The sequence below is a fragment of the Sinocyclocheilus grahami genome, unplaced genomic scaffold, assembly GCF_001515645.1.
Source record: "Sinocyclocheilus grahami isolate Dianchi unplaced genomic scaffold, SAMN03320097.WGS_v1.1 scaffold485.1, whole genome shotgun sequence".
NCBI lineage: Eukaryota > Metazoa > Chordata > Actinopteri > Cypriniformes > Cyprinidae > Sinocyclocheilus > Sinocyclocheilus grahami.
The window spans coordinates 583799-608624 of NW_015505664.1; the positions used below are offsets into that span (position 1 = coordinate 583799).

At 37.6% G+C, this 24826-nt stretch overlaps 1 protein-coding gene across 1 annotated transcript in view; it reads left to right on the forward strand.

Annotated features, from left to right (window-relative positions):
• The first annotated feature begins 14572 nt into the window (after positions 1-14572).
• Positions 14573-24826, forward strand: part of LOC107553911 (cadherin-22) — a 198796-nt gene continuing 188542 nt past the window's right edge. Inside the window, exon 1 of the mRNA XM_016236261.1 lies at positions 14573-14714. The gene's annotated coding sequence lies outside the window, so the exon portion shown is untranslated. The remainder of the gene's footprint in view (positions 14715-24826) is intronic.

Here is a 24826-nt window from a genome sequence, read left to right on the forward strand (position 1 = left end):
GTAAGTAACCTCTCTGAATCTCAAATACAAAACCACCTTAACGCTCCGCTGAGATTTCTCCATCCTCGGCAAGACATGAGTGGAGTCAAAGGTCTGCAAAAACCAGAGACTTCAATCGAAACTCCCACAGTTTGCTAACTGTACTTAGTATGAATGAACCGTTGCAGGAGAACAGCTAGATTCTGGCCTTTTTTTCTCATGCATCTTCAGTTTTTGAGTGAAAAAATACAAAACCTGTGACATTTGAAGGAAAACAAGTTGACAAAATATTGAATCCAAGATGTGGTGATAATATAGCATAATGACACAATACAGCATAGCACAATTCATTTATTTTCGCTATTATTACAAAGGTGTAGAGGGCAGTTTGCTGATTTGCATGCCAAGTAGACGTAGTTGCTAGTTTGTTTGTTTTTTTTAAAAAGCTTAATTGTACAGCAATTAGCATATGTGTGACTTTTCATCACGCTTACATGCAAGATTTGAAACTTTTCTCTTTAACCTCTCTTTAGTTTAAAGCCTTTAGTTGATTGTCTTTGTTCAGTTTATCACCCAAAGAAACCAATTTATTGCATTAATAACTGGTTTATTCCAGTGCACACCCTCCCTGTCTGTGTTCTCAATAAGTACAATGTACAGTAGCTGTCAGACTATTAAATAACAATTAAGCATCGACACAAGGAGGTAAACACTCTCCATGCATAACGTGCGTTAACCTTTGATGCCTTTGACAGACATATTGTAGTTGCGGCTGTGTTTTGACTCCAGACTCATGCGGTCCACTGAAGCTCATGCATTGTAAGGGGTGCTCGACAGAAATAACACAGCTGCTCACGGCACCTAATAATGGATGATAAATAGATATATAACAAAGCAATATTGGTTTTGCCATGTACACTCTCGCCAGAATATCCTCTCTGATGTGAGCGCACACTGTTATCCTTGTGTGCACGCATTCATCTGCCTTCAACGGGGGTGAAAAGTTGTTACGCTTAAGTAGTCTGAAAAGGATGGAACATTGCTTTTTGTGTTCAGCCACAAATGTGCATGCTATAATGCAACGGCCTCCTAATGTTATGTGACTAAAAGAACTTTCCACTGGAAATAACTGAATTGCATAGGCTGTACAGTGTCTACTGAAGATTAATGCGGTAAATAAGTAGGCCTATTTTTAGATACTGGATTGTTAGAAAATGACTCATTGCCTTCCCCAGATCTAATTCGCTGTATTATTAAAACAGAAAAAAATAAAAAATCAAGTGTAGTTCCTGTGTATTCTTGCTCTGCTTGTGTGGTCTGCATTAGATGCAATATCCAAGACTTGTTAATGACTTATGTTATAAATGCGTGCATATAAATCATTTGTGCATCATTTATTTAATTGTTGCATTGAGTTTAAGTTGACAACTTGTCAAGTTTAATTCAATGCAACAACAAAAAAAATCTTTTTTTTTTTTTTTTGAAATTATTATTGAAAGATTTTCCAGCGGGTAACATTAAGCCAAAAACTGTGATAATGTACTGACTGTCAAAACATCATGTAGATGTAGTAAACCATCACAGCTTTTGATGAAAAAACTAAATAAGAAACAACCACTATATCAGCGTACAGCCAGTGCAAATGCTTCAAAATTAGGTTGATAATTTGGGATCACTTTGCTTAAAGCCTTTATATAATGCATAATGAAAGTATTTTTAATGTATAAATTATGCCTTGCAATGTAGTGTTCCTTATAATGCATTGTATGATCTCATGAATAATTGTAAATATGGTTATAATATTATCTATTCATTGTTGAACCTTTAGAAGTATAATGCATTAAAACAAATATTCAAATATTATAATGCATTTGAACTTTGGTTCCAATTATTAATGAAACGATATGATGCATTATGCGCACTATGAATACCTTTATAATGCATTAGGATTATACATAAAGGCTTTAAGGGTTACTGGTATTTTTCATGTTTATGCCATGTATTCAGTCCTAATCTCTATAATGTAAAGATTATGAGTGTACGGGTCATTACATTGTCTGCAGAGGCACTAAACTATTATAGTCCAACTGGAGATGTCTAATATTTGGATCAAATGTTAGATAACATTTTTTGCACTTATTATGCAATATTTACGGCATTTTGCATAATTTCTGAGCTGATTGCATGATGTGGTTCCTTCTTAGAACATCTTTAAAAAGTTGCAGCATAAAAGGTGTGTCAGACTTTGTTCCGTGTTTTGTGTGTGTTTTGCTCCCCATGTGCCCTCCTTGCCCATATTTGGTTAGTTTCCTGTTCCTGTCCTGATTATGTTGATTTAATTCCAGGTGTTCTCCGTTTATTTCCATTAATCTCAGGTGTGTCTCGTCATCCCCTCGTCTTGTCATGTGTTTAAATAGTGTTCCCTGTTTTTAGTTCAGCGTCCGGTATTACCAGAATATCGGACCAAAAAGAGATTACTGCAGCTGAGGACGCGCTGTGGGGTTTGCGGCAGGGCAGTCTGAGGTTGGAGCGATATGTGGAGGGTTTTCTCGAGCTCTCTAACCGGGTGAGCTGGAACGACGCCGCTGCTGGGATGACGAGATAATTCGCTGCGATCTTCCTATGTGATTTTCCCCTGATCGAGCGGATTAATCTCGTGCTGTTCTTAAATGGTTCAGATTTTGAAGTGGAAGAAGTAAAGTAACTTCCCAAGCCAACTACAACTCCCGCTGGAACGCGCCGCGTCTCCCCATCTCACCTCACACCGAGAACCTCCACATACCACTCCAAAGGCTCCTACCGCCTGCCCAACCCCAAATTCCCCGCTGTCCTCCGAAGCTCCTCCCTAGTCATCAGCCCAGTATGTCCGGCCGCTCCCCAGTCAAATCCGCTGGCCGCGGTTCTCTCCAGCCTGCCGGCCGCTACGAAGTCAAGCCCGCCAGCCGTGGCTCACTCAAGCCCGCCGGCCGCTACGAAATCAGGCCCGCCGGCCGTTTCCGAGTCAGGCCCGCCAGCCGCTACGAAGTCAAGCCCACTGGTTACCACAATGACAAGCCCGCCAGCTGCCCAGTTCACCCGTAACCAAAGGAGGAGGATGAAGAGAAAAGCACTGTTCTCTGCCTTCACTGTTCCAGCCCCAGAGCTCACTCCAGTGTCGGCTCCAGCCTCAGGGCTCGCTCCAGTGTCTGCTCCAGCCCCAGAGATCGCTCCAGTGTCAGCTCCAACCCCAGGGCTCGCTCCAGTGTCAGCTCCAACCCCAGGGCTCGCTCCAGTGTCGGCTTCAACCCCAGGGCTCGCTCCAGTGTCTGCTCCAGCCCCAGAGCTCGCTCCAGTGTCAGCTCCAACCCCAGGGCTCGCTCCAGTGTCGGCTTCAGCCCCTGAGTTTGCTCCAGTGCCAGCTCCTCGAAAGCGCCTTGCTGTGCCTGCTCCTCCAGTGCCCCCCTCCCGGGACATGCCTTCCGGGAGGGGGGAGTCATGTCAGACTTTGTTCTGTCTTTTGTGTGTGTTTTGCACCCCATGTGCACTCCTTGCCCATATTTGGTTAGTTTCCTGTTCCTGTCCTGATTATGTTGATTTAATTCCAGGTGTTCTCCGTTTATTTCCATTGATCCCAGTTGTGTCTCATCATCCCCTCGTCTTGTCATGTGTTTAAATAGTGTTCCCTGTTTTTAGTTCAGCGTCTGGTATTGTCCATGTCTACATGTGCTACGTAAGTTTTCCTTGTTCTTGTTATAATTAAAATTCTCTGAATTAATGCACTCCTCGTCTCCCTCCGTTCCTTGCTCCACACTCCACTCAGTAGTGCAACCGTGACAAGGTGATAAAATTGAATTTGCTGAGATTAAGCTCCTTCTCTCTGGACTCGTGCTGTCATGTCAGTGTGGATGCTGTGGGGAAAGACAAGAGATAGAAAAGCTTTCTAAAGTTTGAGACATACTCAGACAGATCTTGAACAACGATAGAGTTGGAACTTCCTGTCTGTGTCCGTCAAACTGTAGATATCTCTGATAAGCCCCCGGCTTGCATTGTTACAGAGCATCATCATCTCTCTCTCTATCTCACTCTCTCTCTCACACACACACACACACACACACACGCATGCACGCACACGTTAGAGACTGTATTGATGTTTGCTCAAAATGTGTGTTGCTCTTGAGAGATTTATATTATTCAATCATGTAAAGGTTTGACTGCTGCTTGAATTCAACAAGAACCAATGTTCTCAGTCCAGTTTACCTCTGCAATTTGACATATTGTGTAAAGCAAGGTTGGACTTGATTTTACTCATTGGGAATGACTGGATTGTGATAAGTCATGCATATACCAGAATATCATTGGAATAACATGCACTGATGATCACACACAACAAAAACAAGGGCTATCGTTAAGCAAATAAAGAATTCATTTAGATTTCATGTTGACTTTAAGCGTTTTTCGGGGTGATTCAACAGTCTCCTATGACAACTCTTCATTTCTGACTTTTAAACATTTCTCTTTTTCCCCTTGCTCTCTCTCTCTCTCTTTTCATTGTAGAAAAGGATTTATCTTGGCCAGCTATGCCAGAAACAACATTTGTGAAAGATTTCCAGAGGGCAACATTAACCTAAAAATTGTGGTAACAGACTGATTGTCAAAACATTATGTTGATGTGGAAAAGCCTCACAGCTTTTGATGACTTTTTGGTGAATAAACAAATAGAGAAGCAAACATTACAGAATGCAAATGCTTAAAGGGGATATTGGTATGTTATGTTAAAATCCCAGTTTAAAATGGATTTATTTATTTGAATATTTTGCATATATTTTTATATTTTATTTATTTATTTACTTATGCATGCATGCATATGCATATTTTGCAAGCAGTTGCACACATGCAATTCCTTTTGGTGCTACTAGCCGCACAGTAATCACATAACTCACCTTTATGCCATATATTCAGTCCTAATCTCAAGATAAGAAAATCACCAATGACAGAGCACATGGGCATTTCATTATCTATAATATAAAGAGTACAAGTACACTGTAAGAATTTCCCATCACGTATAAACATGGATTTCTAACCTACTAAATTGGCATCTTGTACCTACTTCATCTTTTTCCCCCTTCAATATTCTGACTGTACAACTATATCAACTGGTACTGCAAAATATGTAGCTTAAATGACAATCTTTAAACAAAATAAAATGCACTAATGTATTTAAATGTTTACACAGTCAATAGATTTTTGTTCGCAGATTGGTATCCTTGCACCTCTCTTAATGTGTTTTATATTTATATTTTCCAAGATATATTGATGCAATCTGTTTATTGTTTGTGACAGTTCTTTAGCTAATAATAGGCTAATGCACTGGAAAATGTCAAATTTAAGAGATGCACCAATTTGCAGGTACTTATTCAGAGTGTTTGCGTTGGTTGGACTGATTTAAGTTTGCCCGATCTTTGCTTCAGTTAATTTACAGAAAAGACAGTGTAAATACAGGCAACTCAGTGGAAGAGATCCACATTAAGAATCTGACAGCCAGCACATTGCTGCTATATGCTAATGTGATAATCACTTATGCTGACAAAGAAAAAAAAAAAGAAAAAAAAATCACTGTCCTTTAGTCCGACAGTTGCATTGATATGATTTTTCCTACTGTAGGCTGTTTTGGATTTCATTTTGGATTAACTCTGGGCTAAAATGAAATGTTAGCACATAAGCATATTAGTTAGCATCATTAGCCTATTATACAAGTCAGTGCTTTCTATATCAGGCTGCAAACAGTAATAGCGGCACAGTGTCAACCTACCAATGTCTTACTTTTAATTGTCTCTGGTGGTTAAGGTGGGATACAAGAAAGTATTTTACAATAGAAAAAAAATGACACTCTTCACTTTTAATAATCTAACACAGTGTCAACAGCGGACATGTGCAGCGTGACAAAACTAGATAGAGGCCGTATAATTAAGGGAGATGTCTAAGTGCAAGTTCTTGATGCGCTGATGTGCCTTCACTACGACAGATGCACCATTTCAGCCAGCTTGTCATGTTGCAGGCCTACTAATGTAAAACTTATTTTATTTCTAATGCAGTATGTACATATACAGTATGTGATTATAAAATAGGCCATGCAAAGTTAGCTCACAGTCCATAGCAATATATTTCTGTTGAAAATAAAGTAGGAAAAACGTGCATGTGGCAACATTTCTGAATGATGCTTCTTGTGTTGCAACATTTTCAAAGTGAAATTTCCAGCGAGTGCCACTAAAAGCATGTTCAGTTTCATACAAAACAGACGAACATGAATTCAGCAAAGTTTTATTGTGTTGGTTGTCGTTTGTTTCACAGCAGTTCAGGAATTAAATGAGTGGTGCTAAAAGGTTAATTCTCTATCGCATTTGAAAATAAAATACCATCTACACTAAACCCGACCGATAGTGTTAACAAAAGCAAATGTGAGATAAAACGCATTTGCTGAAGCAACCAATGCCATTTTATCTTGCTTCTACAAGTCTTTGAGCTCTTTTATCGTGACTCGTACATGAGTTCTTCGCATCGCAAGTTCAATGCTGTACCAGGTGTGCTACATCAGCAAGTTTACTACATCAAAAAAGCAGACATATGGAGCTGGTTATGTGATGCAAACATAAAGATGTACTAATTTGAAAATCATGCACAATGGTGAAAAGTATTTTGAGGTCATAACATAGTATTATGCAAGGAACTGCACAAAAATAAGTCTTTGTTGATCAATCATCTGTTTCTGTAAGCATAATTTGTGTGCAAAGGAATTAAAGTTGTTGGTGTTGTAGCACCTCCAGTGGTTATTTCAACTGCAAACTGCAGTAAATTGTAGGTATAGGTAATTTTGGGAGTTTTGCAAAATTATAGGTAGAGGCATGTTCTTCCAATGAGTCTAGATTGATTTTAAAGTGGTGCATTAATTAAAATAAAATAAATAAGTGGTGAAACAGAAATTGCTATAGTAAATATTGGTGGTGAAACAAAACTTGCTCTTTTTTTCCAGAAATTTCTGGTATTGTTTTTTTGCAAAGAAATTGCTAATAACATATTGAATTAAAGTGAAAATTAAAGTAATACCGGAAAAACTGAAATAGCATTTTCTTGTAAAACATACTTTTTTCACCCCTTTGAAAATCTTTTATTTTATTTTTTCAAATTTTTTAATGTTTTATTACATTGAGCAAGGTTACTGAGTTGTCCATTTATGAGAACATTCTGTAATGATGTGCAACTTCCAGTGTCGATGAAGAATGGTGTGCCAGATTTCCTAGAGCTGCAAGAAATGAAGCACACAAAATCTTCACGGAATTCTATCCTTGGGCAGGTGGGTGGTTTTTGCACTTATTAATAATTTTGGTATTTTAAAAATTGAAAGCGTGCTCGTTTCGCTGTGTTCTCAGGATCTCTGGTGTAGCTGGTTGATTGGACCTCAGAGGTGCACAATAACCTTTTATCACTATTCAGTCCCTGATCACCACAGTCACTTTGTTTCACCAGTCCAGACCTGTTGATTCTTGTCACTGCTGACTTTTAGGATGTCATGTCAATGAATAACACAGTTTCGACAAGATGTCGAGGGATTTACCATATTTCTCTCTCCTTTTGTGCAGACTTTGAAAAGGCAAAGCAGCACTCTATGAAAATAATTTTTTTCTCCTTTTCACAGTTTCTCTTAGAAAGGGAATGTAAATTCAGGTTCTGTCACAGATGCTGGTTTTGCATTGGTAGCAGTGTTGGGAAGCTACTTGGAAACTGTTTACTAAGCTACTTATAATTTAAAGTAGGTAAACTGCAGTGAAGCTACTTTTTAGTAAAAGCAGTTACACACTAAACCTTTAACAAAAAGCTAACAGCACTTTTTAAAATGCATACATGTATATAATATTTAATCTGCATTTCATGTGGCACATATTAAAGGGTTAGTTCACCCAAAAATGAAAATTAGCCCATAAATTACTCACCCCCAAGTCATCCTAGGTGTATATGACTTTCTTCTTTCAGACGAATCCAGTCGGAGTTATATTAAACATTGTCTTTGATCTTTCAAGCTGTTTCATGGCACTCAGCGGGTGTTGCATGCATCAGTCCAAAAGCAGTTAAATAAAATGCGTCCATCCATAAAAAAAAGTATCTTACACGGCTCCGGGGGGTGAACAAAGGCCTTTTGTAGCGAATCGATGCGTTTTTGTAAGAAAAATATCCATATTCAAAACGTAATAATCACTTTAATGTAGCTTGCGCTCACTGTTGTAAACAGAAGCAGCTCCGGGAGGATGACGTATGAGTTCAGTGCTGCGCATGCGCCGGTGAGTCTCGTGAAAACCAACGTTTGTTAACAGGAGCAAAGGAAGCAAAGTTTCCTTACTTTAGCAAAGGAAAACCAGTCTCCTCTTGGCTTATATCCAAATCCACCCAAAATTCTTCTTTACAAATCCTTGTTTTGTACTTCTAATTAGTGACCGTTGTTTTGTTTTGATCTCTCCGCTGCGCTTCCACGTGCGTCACTTCTGAGCAGCGCATGCGCAAAGCCGACCTCCATACGTCATCCGCCTGGAACTGCTTCCATTGTACAACAGTGAGCGCAAGCTACATTAAAGTGATTATTACGTTTTGAATATGGATATTTTTCTTACAAAAATGCATCGATTCGCAACAGAAGGCCTTTGTTCACCACCCGGAGCCGTGTGAGACACTTTTTTTTATGGATGGGCGCATTTTAATTACGTGCTTTTGGACTGATGCATGCAACACCCGCTGAGTGCCATGAAACAGCTTGAAAGATCAAAGACAATTTTGAATATAACTCTGACTGGATTCGTCTGAAAGAAGAACGTCATATACACCTAGGATGACTTGAGGGTGAGTAATTTATGAGCTAATTTACATTTTTGAGTGAACTAACCCTTTAAGGTGACAGCTTTCAAATCAACTTTTACAGTAGTTTCAGAATAAATGCAACACTGATATAAATATAAAACTCAGTACAAAAACTAAATGTTGAACAGCAGGATTTACAGTAACAACAAAAAAAGGGTTAAAATTAATAGTTTGTTTGATCCGTTAGTTGTTTATTTGAACTATGCAAACAATTCAGTTGACTTGAATTGGAAATCCCAATGCACAATATTTTAACAGTGCATTTCACTATTGCATTTCATTATAAAAATGCAATGGAAAATACAGGAATGTACATTTTTGTCACGCTGCACCACTGCTTGCTGAAAAAAGCTTTTTAGTATTATTAGATTTTATTAATATTTTGAATTGGCTTTTATTTTTACATTTTTCGTTTTCATTTTTCCCCCAATTAAAATTATTATTAAAAATATAATTTAAAATTATTATTTGTTTGTAATGTGCTTATTAGTTTTTGTTTTTATAATATTTCTAAACAGTATTCATTTTTTTATATTTAGTTAGAAATTTTAATACTGCAATTTATTTTAGCTAGTTGCCAAGTTTTCCTAATTTCTTAAAATGTTTAATCAAATATTTATATTACATTTTTTCAGCTTTATTTCAAACAAAAATGTTCTTGTTTCAGTTTTAGTTAGCAATAACAACACTGGAAAAATTCAATACTGGAAATGTGAATGAAAACTATTAAATTACTGTTAGGCTACTGAAAAAATAGTAGTAGTTAGTAGCGTTGCTATTTTAGTTATTCATTCCCAAACACTGTTACATGCACATTTTTCTGGTGGAGTAAATCCCAAGTACAAACAGATTTAGAAACATTATTGCTAAAGCATTTGTTTAGCCTTTTGCAATGGCCTGTTCATTGACCGCATAATGAACGTGTCTTTGATCACCACAAGAGTTATTTGTTTTCCTCTGCTGGTCATGTTTATGCAGGTTTACTGAATTCCAAAGACTGCTTAGTTTGAGAGATTACAGACTCCACGGCTGGAACATCCTGCAAACAAAAATATATACATGTAATATTCAGAAGCTATTTCTATAGTCAGCATTTCCCGAGACAAGATATTTAGGGCTTCAGAGAAAGGGAGGGATAAAATATGACAGGCAAATTCATGCGAGACAATGATGGATGAACTGCATCCGTAAGTCAAGGTGTGTTATGGGTAAAACAGGGCTGTAACTTACTTGTAACATTCAGATATGTAGGAGGATGGGAAAGAGAGAGAGAGAGAGAGAAAGACGCTCTAGCACCACCAATCTGTGGTTAAGAGATTTTTACACTAGATTATTGTCTGTACTAGAATTAGATTCATAGCCTTCTCCGGAGACAGAGGGCAGACCGGGGCTAGATGTCAGAAGGGCTGTACCTCAATAAATGTGAGGTTTCAAGTATTAAGCAATATATTTCCACAAATGTTGTCAGTCAGAACAAACAGTCTCATATAGAACAATGTTGCTAAATGTATTAATGCTAAAATGAAAACTCTGGCATTATTTACTCCCCTCATGCTGTTCCAAACCTGTAGGCTGTTATTTATTCCAGTAGAACACAAAAAGCACCTCTTTTTTTATGCATAATGACCACATTTTTAAAGCTCCAATAAGGATCAAAAAGGTCAAAAAGTAGTCCAAATGATTTGTGTGCTGAATTCCTAATCATACAACAGGTTTGTGTGAGGAATAGACTGACATTTAGTTGTTATTTGCTTGAAATCTTGAAATATTAAAAGACCATATTTTCTTGGCATGTAATCCTTCTTTTTAGATATGCAGTTTTTTTTTTTTTTTTTACCATTTTTGGAAGAATATATTTGTTTAAAGGGGTCATATGATGCGATTAAATTTTTTCCTTTCCCTTTGAAGTGTTTCAAGCTCTTGGTGCATAAAGAAGATCTGTAAAGTTGCAAAGACTAAAGTCTCAAATCCAAAGAGATATTCTTTATAAAAGTTAAGAGTCAGCCACACCTACCTAAAACGGCTCGTTCTAACACGCCCCCACATGTCTACGTCACTATGTGGGAAGATTTGCATAACGCCGCCCAAATGTTCACGCAAAGAAAGACGGCGTAACTTTTATTCTCGCTGTAGTATTGTTGCTGCTGCCATGTCGTGAAGGCGCTGTGTTTCGTTGTGAAAGCGAAACTACTTTGTTTGGCCTTCCAATAGAGGACGATATCTGGATCAGTTTTCACCGTGGACGAAGCGGAGTCCAGCCCGGGGTCGTCACATGTGGTTGCCGCAAGCCCGCCGGCCGCTCCTTCGTCAATTCCGCCGGCCTCCGCTCACTTTTCGTTGTGAAAGCAAAACTACTTTGGCCTTTCAAAAGAGGACACGACTAGAAATCAGTGGTTAAGTTGTATTTACAACACTGTTCCAGAACACTTCAACCCAAATATTCAGATGTGTGCAGCACATTTTATGGAGGACTGTTTCCTGATCCTTGTAGAGTAGACTACAATGCCGGCTGTTCTGACTCACAGATTGTAAGTACGTACAGTATATTTAAAGGATTTGCCTCTGATGATTCAAACGCGAGTTTTGAGCAGTGTAGAGTAGAGTAAAAGTTGTTTGTCATTTCTCCGATCACAAATGCAGACATGGTTTTATGTTTACGCGACACGATGTGACGGTATAAGTCATTATAATCCAAAATTATGTCCCCACTGGAGGCAACAAATGCCTCGTTTATAATGGGTTTTAATATTTTTGTCTCGTCGCTCTGGCCGGACAGGGCATCACAGTATGGTGAGGGGCGTAACATTTCCTTCACACGCTTGAGGCATTCGGCCAATCACAATGCACTGGATAGCTGGCCAATCACAGCACACCTCACTTTTCAGACCGATGAGCTTTGTAAAAATCAACACAAAATAATATTATTTTTAGCAACATCATATGACCCCTTTAATTATGCCATAATTTCAATTCTCAGTTGTTCTTTTTGCATGGCTTATTAAAACTTCTAACCAAAGTTTGAATTTGATGTAAAACACGATCGGTTCTTGATAAATGTTACAATTTTTACTTTATAATTCACTAATGACAGAACTAAAGAAATTATTTGCTGTAGGCTATAAGAATCACAAACCCTTAATCAGGTTAGAAACCATATTAAAATTAATGTGGAAGAAAACGATTCCGTAAGTTACGATAGGGGTTATGCACAAAACAAAAAAACAATCGTATTCTGTAAAACAGGTTGCATTATGCCTATAGGCCTACAGTGTGTGCTTCATTAAATATAGAGCTGTTTTACTATACTTTAACAGAAGATACCAAATATGATCACATAGCCTATGTTCATCACATACGTAGATTGATATTTTCTCACTAACATTTTGATATTAATTGAATAAAACGTCAACAATAAAAACAACTAGCTAGGTTAGCTGATTACCTTAAAAGTCCATAGATATCGTTAATACATTCTCTGACTTAGCGGAAGCAATGAGACCTGTTTTCCGGTTTGGTCAGGTGACAAATCACAACTTTCAAAACTGTTTTATAGAGTTTTTGTGTACTGAAAGTTATTTTAGAAAGACGTTTCATCAGCTGAACAATCTGTATGTTTCTAAACAACACAACCCATCCAAATTCAAACGCATTGTAGGCTACTTCAGTCCCTCACAGCCTCGTTTTCGTTCATCTCAGAAATTAAATATGGCGCTAGCCACGCTACCCTTAAGGAAGGTCTGTTGGTTCTATCGAATTTCTAAAAGCGAGTGTTTGACTACACAGGAACATTGTGCGAGATACAATCTCAAGGGACTGTTGTTGGTTTTTCTCGCTGTGACGCACTGAAAGCATTTCACCTTTCACTCAGTGCCTGCCTGCCTCTGCGGGTTCAGCGCTAGGTGAGATATTGATCAAGACCTCCTCAGCGAGGTACTTAACCCCCGACACACAGTAAATGATGCCACTGCGAGCACTATCTGCTGGCCTTGTTATGCCGTGATGCTCGTGTCGGGGGGAAAAAGGAAATCTGCCGTCACGTCTGTGATATGCTCAACCTTCCACTGTCTTTCTGTTTCTTGAAGCAGTAAAATTAAAAGGTTATTCACTGGTTCTTTGCAGCAGCAAGGAGTCAGCTTATTAGGTAGGCTACTGCTGGTTTTTGAATTGCAAATTTTAACGTGCTTGGCTGGGACAGCAAATAGGCTTTTCAACTTTTAAAAGAAGACAAAAATGCTTTTCATATTTGCCACTTGATTCTATTATTTAGGATATGCATTTATATCCTATGCATGTTTTCATTAGTAATGTATTATTTGTATTCAGCATTTTTTCTGTTGTCCACCACCCATGTTGAGAACCACCAACTTAATCAACTAAGCGATTTGTTGATGATTTAAATTTTTTTATAGCTCTTATGGAAATTAGGCTAATTATAACATAGCCTATAGTTTTTTTTTTGTTCCAAATTGATTTTTAAAAAAGTTAAGTTGATGAATTTATTGACAGCATAACAACACACACAAGATTCTCTTTAAAGTCATGAAACCCTAAAACACATTTTTGAGATGTTAATATGTACAGGTTGCACATACAATAATGTCAATCATTATGTCTATTATTAAGGTAAAAGTGGTTAATTTTTCAGTTTTTTGGTGCCATTTCGTTCTTCTGGTTCAAAAAGCAAAGTTGAACCAACGTCACGAAAATTGAAGAATAGGCTATGCGTTAATCTGCAGTGAGCGTGATTTGACCAAGTACAACATACAACACCCTTGTTGATCCTGGAACATCATTCCAATCAGGAAAGGTCAGTTTTAGGTTTACAATCAGGATTAGGTGCTTCTACATCCTTGTTAATCAGCTATCATTTCCCTCTGATTTTAGGAATAAATTATGAGTAAGGTTAGGTTTAGGGGTAGGGATTGGGTTAAGTCTGTATTTTTAGACAGTAATGTCGACAAAAGATGTTGATCCAAGAACATGTCTTACTTGGCAAAATCACGGCGACCGTTAATCTGCAGTGGTGATTGGCTGCCAATGGATCCAATGGAAAATAGTTTGTTCAAGTTATGTCTGAAAGATCCCAGGCTATTTGTGAGTTTGTCACACATGAACGCCACCACAAAGTCAGAATTACGCATGGGAAACTCAGAATTTTTACCTATCCTATGAATTATATTGCAAACCCAATATATTTTTCGTTTTTCTTCTGCTGCGTTCATCGAATCTTCACTAAATTTGGGTCAGATCATCTCCAGACCATGCTGGCCAAAAGCTGTGGAAATCTTTTAAATAGTCCACATGTAACATCTATAATTCCATGATGAGGATGCAAGCAACCAGGTTTGTGTCTTCACAGTGCTAGCTTTGACACAATACTAGAAGATGTGATCTAGGCAGATCTACTAATGTGCCTAGAAGATGCAATTTAAACATCTTGACAGTAAGCGGAAGGTGTGTGCAAGCGGGACTCCCCGAATATGAATGAGTTCCATTTTATGCAAGAAAGGCAAATTAAACATTTCTTTTATAATGCATACTTCGAGGGTTAACGCAAGTGTGCACGCAGCAGTATGTGAACTCTCAGCCCTGCTCTTATTCAGTCAGTTCTGCTCATCGCCGCATGAGGCTGCGCGCTGCTGTCAGACGCGCGCGCTGGAGACAGAAGAGTCTCTCATCACGCGCGACGCGGAGAGGAGAGGAGAGGAGAGCAGGCATCGCATCGCATCGCGTCTGTCCCCAGCGCTCACACCGCGCCGCATTGAGGACCGTACCCTTATAGAGGAGCAGCACGAATTACGCGGAACACAGTGCGTAAAATCCACAGCCGAGGCTTCAGTGTGACTGCGCTTCAGGTAAAGCGCCTCTCCATAAACTTATGCTTTATTACAGAGACTTACAGCCAATTCATGTGTCCAACTCTCCGATTCTTATGTAGAACATCTATTGAGATGTATAACACGGCTGGATATGTGTCTATAAGGCAGATAGATTCATATATAGAAGGGCTACGCGCAACTTGTTGCCAGTAGTTTGCGTCTTAATTAATAAGCCGTTTTATCTTTAATGCGTCTTTTGTTTTCTGATATTATCGATATGTGCATTTGCCTGAACGAAAAGTTGGAAAGAGTTGCCTAGATATTCTATAGACACCGGCTGATGTGTTATTGAATTCATCATCTATTGTTCAATTTCAAAATCTGCTGATAAAACCCGAAATGACTGATTATTGCGGTGATTTATTGGGTTAGTTTGGCAGATAATTCTAAACGGTGTCCAAACCATGGTGTCTGTCTGTCAACTTGCCGGTATTTTCCAACATATATATGTACTGTATATACATATGCAATAAATATATGTAGGGTGAATACAGGTGGCACCTTTTTTGGTCCAAATTTTTGTACTATGTTGTGATCTATCATTTTTAGTAACGGAAGCATATACACTAATGATAAAGCTGATTAAGCTTGTGTCCCATTTTACCTGGATGCACTCTCTGTATCGGAAATAGAGGTTCTCTGTTTCTTTTCATAGATGATGCATATTTTAAAGGTTACAGTGACCATGGGTTGTGTTTTTTCACCACTCTAACTCATCTTGGCAATAATTTAATATCATGTCAGTATTGAAACTTAAGCAATGTGTTGCAGAATTATCAAGTGAACTTCTATCTTGACGTGCTTGACTGAACGGAGGCTTAGCTCCTTTGTGTGTTATTGAGGTGATCACCTATTGATCCGAATCTGAATCTTATCAGTTAGACTGGAAATGATTGATTATTGGTGGGATTTATTGGTTTGGTGGATCATTTAGAGTATCATCAATAACATTTTGCCTAAAAAGGCTAGTTCTCATTTTAACCAGCATGATGTGCATATTCTGTAATATGACATTTCTGTATTTCTTAGTATTGACTCGTGCATACAGGCTTGTGTAACATTATTTAGAATCACTTCAATATTTAAACGAGGAATGATTTCTGTAATATTCATGTGATGATCTCTGTTTGACTCAGTGGAAGTTGACTCTTTTGTGCGTTAGAGGATTTCTAATGTTTAGAAAGGGTTAGAAACCCTCCAAAATGAAATCTTGGCACTTTATTATCATCAAAACAGTATGTTGATATAGTACAACCTTTGATTAGCTGCATGCATTTCGTCATGTTTTGGTTGTTTTGTAGATAATTCAGTATTTAATGAATAGCACAATGAGAACACTCCCTTCTTATTTATATTTAGTCAGTAATTAACTTCTTATGTCTGCTCTGGCTAATGCATGTATGCATGTATATATGCATTAGACATCTAATGCATAGACTTATTGATGCATAGAATGGTTAATTATGTTAATTTTGGCTCTTTAGTGATTGGCCACATCATGACTACATCATTGTTCAATGCTTTGTGCTTGCAAATTGAGTAGTCTTTTTTCAGTAAGTGAAAAACGGACTGAATGGAAAAAATGCAGACTATGTTTGCATCCGTGTTTCATGCATTTGATTTTGCATGCATTTAAGTTGCTTAATAACCCCATTCCCTACTGCATGTTTTCTTTATCTTGTAGTTTCCAGTAAGAGCAAGGCAGCTTTGACCGTGTGGTACTTATCCACATCGATAAGTCGACATCTCTAAAGGTTTGTCTCCTGAGTGAGCACATGCCTTTCATGTCTTCTACGTGTGTGGGAGAAACTCAGTGTAGCAAGAGAGGCGCTGTGTGAAAGTTGACAGCGTTTCCTCTCTCGTTCACGAACCGGTGGCTGTTTGCCCCTCGTTGTGTGCCGACATGATCTCCGTTTAATCCTCAAGCATCTCGGCTCTGTTCTCGCTGATTGTTGTCATTTACCCAGCTCCCCATTGGGCCCCTTGGAGCCCGTGCTGGAACTCGATATCCAATCAGCGATTTAGATTATCCAATTAAGCGACTGATGTATGTCCAGAGATGCCTTAAAGCGTCACACCCTTCGGATTATCCGCCACTAATGAAACCTGAGTTGCGTCAGCGGATTCCAGCTTGCACGTAATTATCGCATTAATTTTTAATGCAGCCCGCAATTATAAACAGAGCAATGTGAATTATCGGCTGCTTTCACCTTTCGCTCTGTGGCTGTATATATATGAGTGTCATTGCATTCCCATGCATTTGCTGAGTGCTATTGACAGCTGTGTTGATATGCGATCTCATGCACCGCCGTGCCACCCATAATGTGACTGCAGAGGCCTGTCAGCAGCGCTTTTCCATACAAGCACATACATGCTGCGAACTCACATAAACGAATGTGTTATAGATTCGTCGTGATTTATGTCTTGCGACCAGCCACGTCGCCTTCGGGTCCTCAGTCTCAGGGCCCGGACACGCGGCCCTCTTTGATAGATCGTGTGGAAGAAGCGACGTGCCACGGACAACATTGATTACCTTTTACTGAGTCTGAGTATAAACCTTAGCGCAGCGGGACTGCGAGGGTGGGGGAAGTTGATGTATGTTGCCTGAGGGGCAGTAGAGATGACAGATATGGGTTACAAATGAGAGAGGTTTTATGACTCCTGGAAGGAGGACCATCAGGCCCGTTTAATTGATCTCGGTCTGGCGGTGGAGTTCAGGGAGCACCACTGTAGTTTTGCACCTGCTTTAGGTGCCTCTGCCGCAGACCTTTGCTTAAATTATCTGCTGTGTTATGATCCCACACCTGCTTCGAGATCCGGCTTATGCCAAAGGAACGCGACCCCCCGTGTTTCCGGCCTCGCTGTCTTCCTGACTGTGTGGGCTTTTCACCCAGTTGCAGTGAAACAACGGCTGCTTTCTCACTGTTGTTGTGAAGCAGAGTGGGCGATATGTATGTGATGAAGTCTCACGGCAGAACAGAATAGTTTGGTTAACATTTAGCACAGATAACAGCTTTGTCTTTTCATAAAGGGAAATGCATTAACATCTTAATTGAATCTTTATATGCATGCTTTGTTAGTTTTTTGAAAATCAACATGGCATTTGCATCCAGTGTTCCCTTTAATTTTTTCTTGCTCAGTAAAATGTATTTCTAGTGTAGGGATGCTTTGGCCACCTTGAAAATGAAAAAGCTGGGATTTGGTTGGTCATTTAACACTGGAAATAAGATATTATGATCCTGAAACATTTTAATTACATTGATTTAAAAAAAATTTTTTTTACATTCATTTAAGCACAAAGCATGTTTGTTCATCCCAACATAAAGAAAAAGAGCAACTTACAGAATATGAAATATTAGGCTATACTTTGTATGCAAATGATTAAAAATATAAATAACATTAAAAAATGTTTTTTGATTTATTACAAAATATTGTTTTTATTTTGCAGTGAATTAGAAAAATAAAAGCAAATTCAATTTCACTTGATCTCAGAATTGTACAATTTTCACTTGATCCACTGTTTGCATGTTTTTGTGTGTGTCTGAATAAATTAATAAAAAAGTACTGTATTTATGCAAAGACTACTGTATTGTTAAGATTACTAAAGTGAACTAATGCATGGCCCTTATGGACTTTCATATGTGCTGTTATATATTTATATGCATCTTAGTACATAGTTAAAAAAAACATTGGATGCTCAGTTGAAATCAATGGAAATAAGATATTATGATCCTGAAACATTTTAATTACATTGATTTTTAAATTTTTTTTTTTACATTAATTTAAGCACAAAGCATGTTTGTTCATCCCAACATAAAGAAAAAGAGCAACTTACAGAATATGAAATATTAGGCTATACTTTGTATGCAAATGATTAAAAATATAAATAACATTAAAAAATGTTTTTTGATTTATTACAAAATATTGTTTTTATTTTGCAGTGAATTAGAAAAATAAAAGCAAATTCAATTTCACTTGATCTCAGAATTGTACAATTTTCACTTGATCCACTGTTTGCATGTTTTTGTGTGTGTCTGAATAAATTAATAAAAAAGTACTGTATTTATGCATGATTACTGTATTGTTAAGATTACTAAAGTGAACTAATGCATGGCCCTTATGGACTTTCATATGTGCTGTTATATATTTATATGCATCTTAGTACATAGTTAAAAAAAACATTGGATGCTCAGTTGAAACGCTTTTCCTCATGCATTTTTTAGTCTGCCTTCTTGGCAGATTCTTTTGTTTTTAGTATTTTTCTCCTGTAATTTGACGTAATTTAGAGTGAATCAGGATATTTTATGAAAAAACTATGGCTGGATTTGATTTCATACATCAGTTGGACATTAGAATGTATGCTGAATGTCTGCCAATGTAATGGCTCATTTTCTATTTAGCTATTTGTTTACATTATAATAGCTTTAGATGCAGAGCGAGTTTTGCACAGATAGCACAGGAATCAGAATGGCTGGATTAACACACAGGAATGTTGATTTGAACAGAATATTTGCTTTTAAACCTAATTTTTCATTCAGTTCACTCTCTAGCTGTTACCTACAAGGCTTTATAACTTTGAAATAAAGAAGGTATTATTAGAATGAACACAGTGTTTTACCTTGTACTGAGTTTGCCTCTGTCATTATTCCCTGCAGTAGTGAAGCATGCAAACAGGAGTGGAATAAAATGAAAAGCTTTGTGTTTTTCAGGTAACCGTGATTACATGCAGGTCAAGTGGCTTTTTCAAAAGCGTTTTTTTGGAGCACCACAACAATAATTCAATAATTGCTGTCATTACTCTGTCAGGCAGTATTACTCTTACTCAATGCGGTACCCTTGAGAATAAGTCTTTATTTGAATATGGAACAAAAAATGTTTTTTTCATATGCAACAGAGACCCAAAAGCATTGCGCATGATTAATTATTGATGTTTAGCATAGCAGCAGAAGGAAATGGTGAGACTACTGCTTTTAGATTTGAATGTCTGTGAAGGAAATGTTTTGAAGCTTATAGTTCTGATTTACTCGGAGTAATGAAATGTGAACATGCAAAACGATTCATAAACGTTATTTTCGTCATCGTGCTTTTTCTATTTTGCAGACAGTTGCAACTGAGTTGATCTCTGTACAGTCTGTAATTCACAAATTTATCAATCTGTCTTTTCACCCCAGTTGTTGCAGATATTATAATTTGTGATGATAAATGTTGCATGACTCATTAAGAGAAAAATTGCAAGCATTTTCCCAAATTCAGATCGACCGATTATCACGAAGAGATGTGAAATCTGTCGGTTTTGACTGACAGGGCGATTCATAAAAATAAACAAATGTGAAACTGACTCCCTCGTCACAGTTTCATAGTGCGTATTAATCATTTCTTTCTCAATGTTGGTCATCCAGTAGCATGTTACCATGGAAATTTAGCTTGGCTGGATGAGTTGGCATTTGTCAGAGGAGACAGCATACATTGTTAGAATGTCTCACACGAGCTTCTTCTATGAGTTGCGTCAGACATGCATGTGTTTTTCTGGAGAAAGAGAGCTGCTCTGCTTTGTTGCTCTGTCAATGGTCCGTACGTCGCCCGCAGTGCTTCCTGGCAGACGCACAAACAATATATATATAAATAAGTACATTAACAATAATTAATTTTCATGCCATTCAGTGGAACACAGTCGATTTTCGATGGTAATTAACCAGCACTAAACAGGCTGTCTGTGATTGCTTTAGAGTCCCTGAAGCGATTTTTGTTGCTCAAAGGTTGCTCTTTCATTGCTTAGGAGACTTAAGGAGGTGTTTTTCTTAAAATTCTGTAGAAAAAAAATCAAAATAGATGTGAATCACGACTAATTGTAGATATGGTGGATGGCTCAGATCATTTGGTCTGATGATGAGTTTTGCATGCATTTGCTATCTTGGCAAATGTGAGCACAGTTTGAAACATTGAGCTCTTTTCTGAAACTCTAGAGGAGACGTGTGTGAGATTTCTGGGCTCTTTTTCACCGACAGTCCTTTGAGAAACAAGACAATTCAGTTCTGTTTGCTCTTCATTTAATCTCAGCGCTGTCTAAGAAATATGTCAAGTCAAATGCATTTGCATAGTGCTTTTCACAATACACATTGTTTCAAAAGCAGCTTATAAAAAAATTATGTTAATGTTTATAATATCTTAATATCTTCATGCCTCATCACAGGCAGTCACAGCCCTCGTGTTCATGTTTGTGTGTGCTGTCTGCGTCACTCATCGCACGTGCCTATATCGTGCACTATATCGGACATTTTTTATATCATTATCGAAGAAGGTGTACCGTCGATAAATATCGATACCGTTTTATCACCCAGGCCTAATGTAGGTTTCTGTTCCTCTGTGGTCACTTGAGTGCTGGAGTGGGTCAGGTGTAGCTACAGGCTTTTCTCTGATAACCCAGGCTCCACCGGTGCTGCATGTGTTCGGACACGACCTTCCATGCCTCCAGCCTGTTTTTAGTCCAGGACCGGATGGTCTGTAGACCTCCGAAACAATCAAGATTCAGCCTGAACTTCTCCCAGACTGCAGTCCACGCAGATACTCGGAGGCGTAACCCACTGACAGAATGAACTCCCTGACGGCACTTCGCTCACGGTTGCCATCAAAGTAAGCCCTCAATTCCAAACGTCTCCCTGAAAATGATTCATCTTGTTGAGTTATTGCCCATTGTTCACCTCTATCTTTCAAGAGTGCGGCAGTATTACTGTAGCCATTCATATTTGATTATGGCTATTGCGGATTTCCAATCTCTGGGAATGTGTGTTGACTTTGCGAGTGGCCGTTTGGTCAAGCCCAGCAACCCTACATCACGAATTTGACACGAGGCCACGAGCTTTGATCAGATCCGCTGACGGACCTTTCTTGTCCTGATCGTACGGCGCACTGCCGACCCGGCATGAAGGTACTCTTCAGATGAAATCACTCACGGAATACTGTTTTTATTTGGCTCGGGTGATGGGGTGCGAAATCATCGATATGATACTCACGATATGAGTCAGGCTTTCAGTTTGATTTAGGATTTTTTGCACCCAAATTTAGACTTGAATAATGATGGCTTCAAAACTGTGTAGAAATGAGAGAAAATTTATATTATTATAAGTATTAATATTTAAAACCAACCTGTCTACCTGTTAAAATGTTAAGCAGTTTGTTTTTGGAAGTTGCAGTTTTGATGTTTTTTGTCCAAAAAATAAATAATTAGTAAATTGGTAAATAGTAGACATCACCTTTGGGATAGATAGATGGATGGACAGATAGATAGATGGACAAACAAATCTGTTTGATTAAGATCCGGTATACGTTTTTAATTAAATTCCGTTTACTCTACATTTACTGTACATTTTGAAGTAAAAGATTGTCTTTCTTTTTCTCAAAGATTATTTGAATAATTTAACTTATATGACTGTTAAGCACATTTTTACCCAGTAATTCTCATCATTATAAAACTGTATTTACTGTACACTTACTGTCATAATTGTAGTTTTGGAGTATAATATAATCATATATACATATAATCTAATACAAATTACAATGTGTATTAATAGAGTAAATATGAAATAAAAAATCCATCATATTTTACTAAAATAAAAAAACTTGTCATACTTCACTCCTACATTATCATTTGCCTATATATATATATATATATATATATACATATACACATACAATATTTTTTCAAATTATTTCAAGTATTTAACTTTTAATATATGACAGTTAAGCACATCTTCTACCAAGAAGTTATTACAACATGAAGAAAAAAGCCCTTCTGTAATAAAGTAACAAAAAAAAATAAATCCTGTCTGGACACACGTTTTCTGAATTCATATTTATTTACGAGTTAATATACATAATAAATATACACTGTACACATACATATATTATGCAAACAAAAACTTTTATTTTGGATGTGATTAATCGCTTGCCAGCACTAATATTTATTATTAACGTTTTTCCAAAGTCTTTGTCTTTGTGAACTTTTTATGAATAACTCCTAAATTCCATTGTCCCCCTATATTTCTTTATTATTTTTATGTTAATATCCTGTTATCCTGTTTCACTTTAAAAAAGGTGACATTACAGAAGCAGAGATTTCTGCTGGATGTTAGTTTGATCAGTCACTCATTCATCCGTGAAACCAGCACCTCGCCTTTTACTTCATCAAAACAGCATTCTGTGACATTATTGCAGATATATTGAGATTTTCCATGCTGTGTTGAGCGCTGACTTGAGGACGGCAGTGTTTCACTGACAGTGTGCAGTTTATCTCTGACAGTGTGTGTGTGTGTGATAGACTGAACCAGAATGACGCTGGCATGAAAGAAATAAAGAGAAAAAGAGAGTTTGCCTGCTGTCAGGCAGCATGACTCCAGTGGGCTGATGGTCTGCGGCTCAGGTGGGAGTGAAAAAGGAAGTTAAAGCTCGACTAAGTCACACAAACTGGTCTTGAAAGGGAGATATGGCTTCTGGAAGGAAGAAAATCACAGATGAGGTCTTCTCGATATGTCAGTTGTTCCTCCTAGACAGCTATTAGATCTTATGTCACATTTAAACCAGCATTGCATCAGCCTCTAGTTATCCGTATTGGAAAACTATGTCAGTGTTCCACTAAACTACGAACTCCACTTGTGAACTATGAAAGAGCAATGTCATTTTCCTCAGGGAGCTTTTAGTCTCTCGTCTTATGGTTATAGTAATAAGATAAGTACAGACATGAGTTATCAGCATATTCCAGCCTTGATGTCAGTAATGATATACATGCATATAGAAAAACGTTCACAGACTGATAACGCTCCCAGTATATAAATGTGTTGCCTTTTTACTGGAGTTTTGTTAAAATGTAAATTAGTGACAGCACAAAAGCTGTATACGTGAAATGATGTCCATGCAGCAGTTATAGAGCACTTTAAAGTGTGTGTGCGTATGGATGCATACCCAGTATATAAATGTGTTGCCTTTTTACTGGAGTTTTGTTAAAATGTAAATTAGTGACAGCACAAAAGCTGCATACGTGAAATGATGTCCATGCAGCAGTTATAGAGCACTTTAAAGTGTGTGTGCGTATGGATGCATGCATTACAATAGCACATGCAAATAGATGTTTCAGCCTGTTATTATGTGCTGGTGATTTTAAATGTGCTGCTTTGCATTGTATCAGATTATGCCACATGTAGTCGCTGGCAATAACGAGAATATATTGCTGTCTTTTTTTAAGTAAGGATAGAAGTTGTTATAGTGTGGGGGGATGTTTGATGAGGTTTACAGTGAGGATGAATGTTTACATAAAAAACATTTGTAAATATGACAGCTGCTTCAGAATGTATGGCTCGTCAATTCAACATCCAGATTTGAATCATTTCTGGATTTGGTTCTCGCTGTGTCCGGAAGTGGATGTGCTCTGAATTTCCTGCTTTAGTTCGGTTTGTTCAGTTTTGTGTGCATATCTATTACAGTCACACCATAAGGCAAAAGTGGCCTGTTCTGATTCTATGCTCAGATACATTCTGTTTTTTTTTCTTTATTGAATATTTAATTTTGGTACAGAAAAAAATACATAAATGTAAACTTAAGACACTATCTATCTATCTATCTATCTATCTATCTATCTATCTATCTATCTATCTATCTATCTATCTATCTATCTATCTATCTATCTATCTATCTATCCTGTTATATAAAACATATATATTGTTATATATTGCATATATAACAAAATTATTGTATTGACAGTATCATGTTTGCATTTTCACATGTAAAAGTTGTTTTTGCATTCTTTGAATTTAGCTTCTGTTTAATTGCCATCGTATTTCATGCATATTTTGAATTAACTATTTAGTACATGATTTAGTAGAATAAAATAAAATAATAAGCCTAGCCATTTAATTTAATTAAATTATTTAATTTTTTTAATACGTCTTTTGTGCCATAGAGGTTCTTTTTGGCCTGAAGTGTTCTTTGGAGGAGTTGACTAAAGAAACCCCAGGGAATCTTAACGAAGCCGGCGTGTTGTGAACGTGTGTTTCTCTATGTCAGCTGTAGAATCAGCACGCCTGTGCGCCGTACGGATG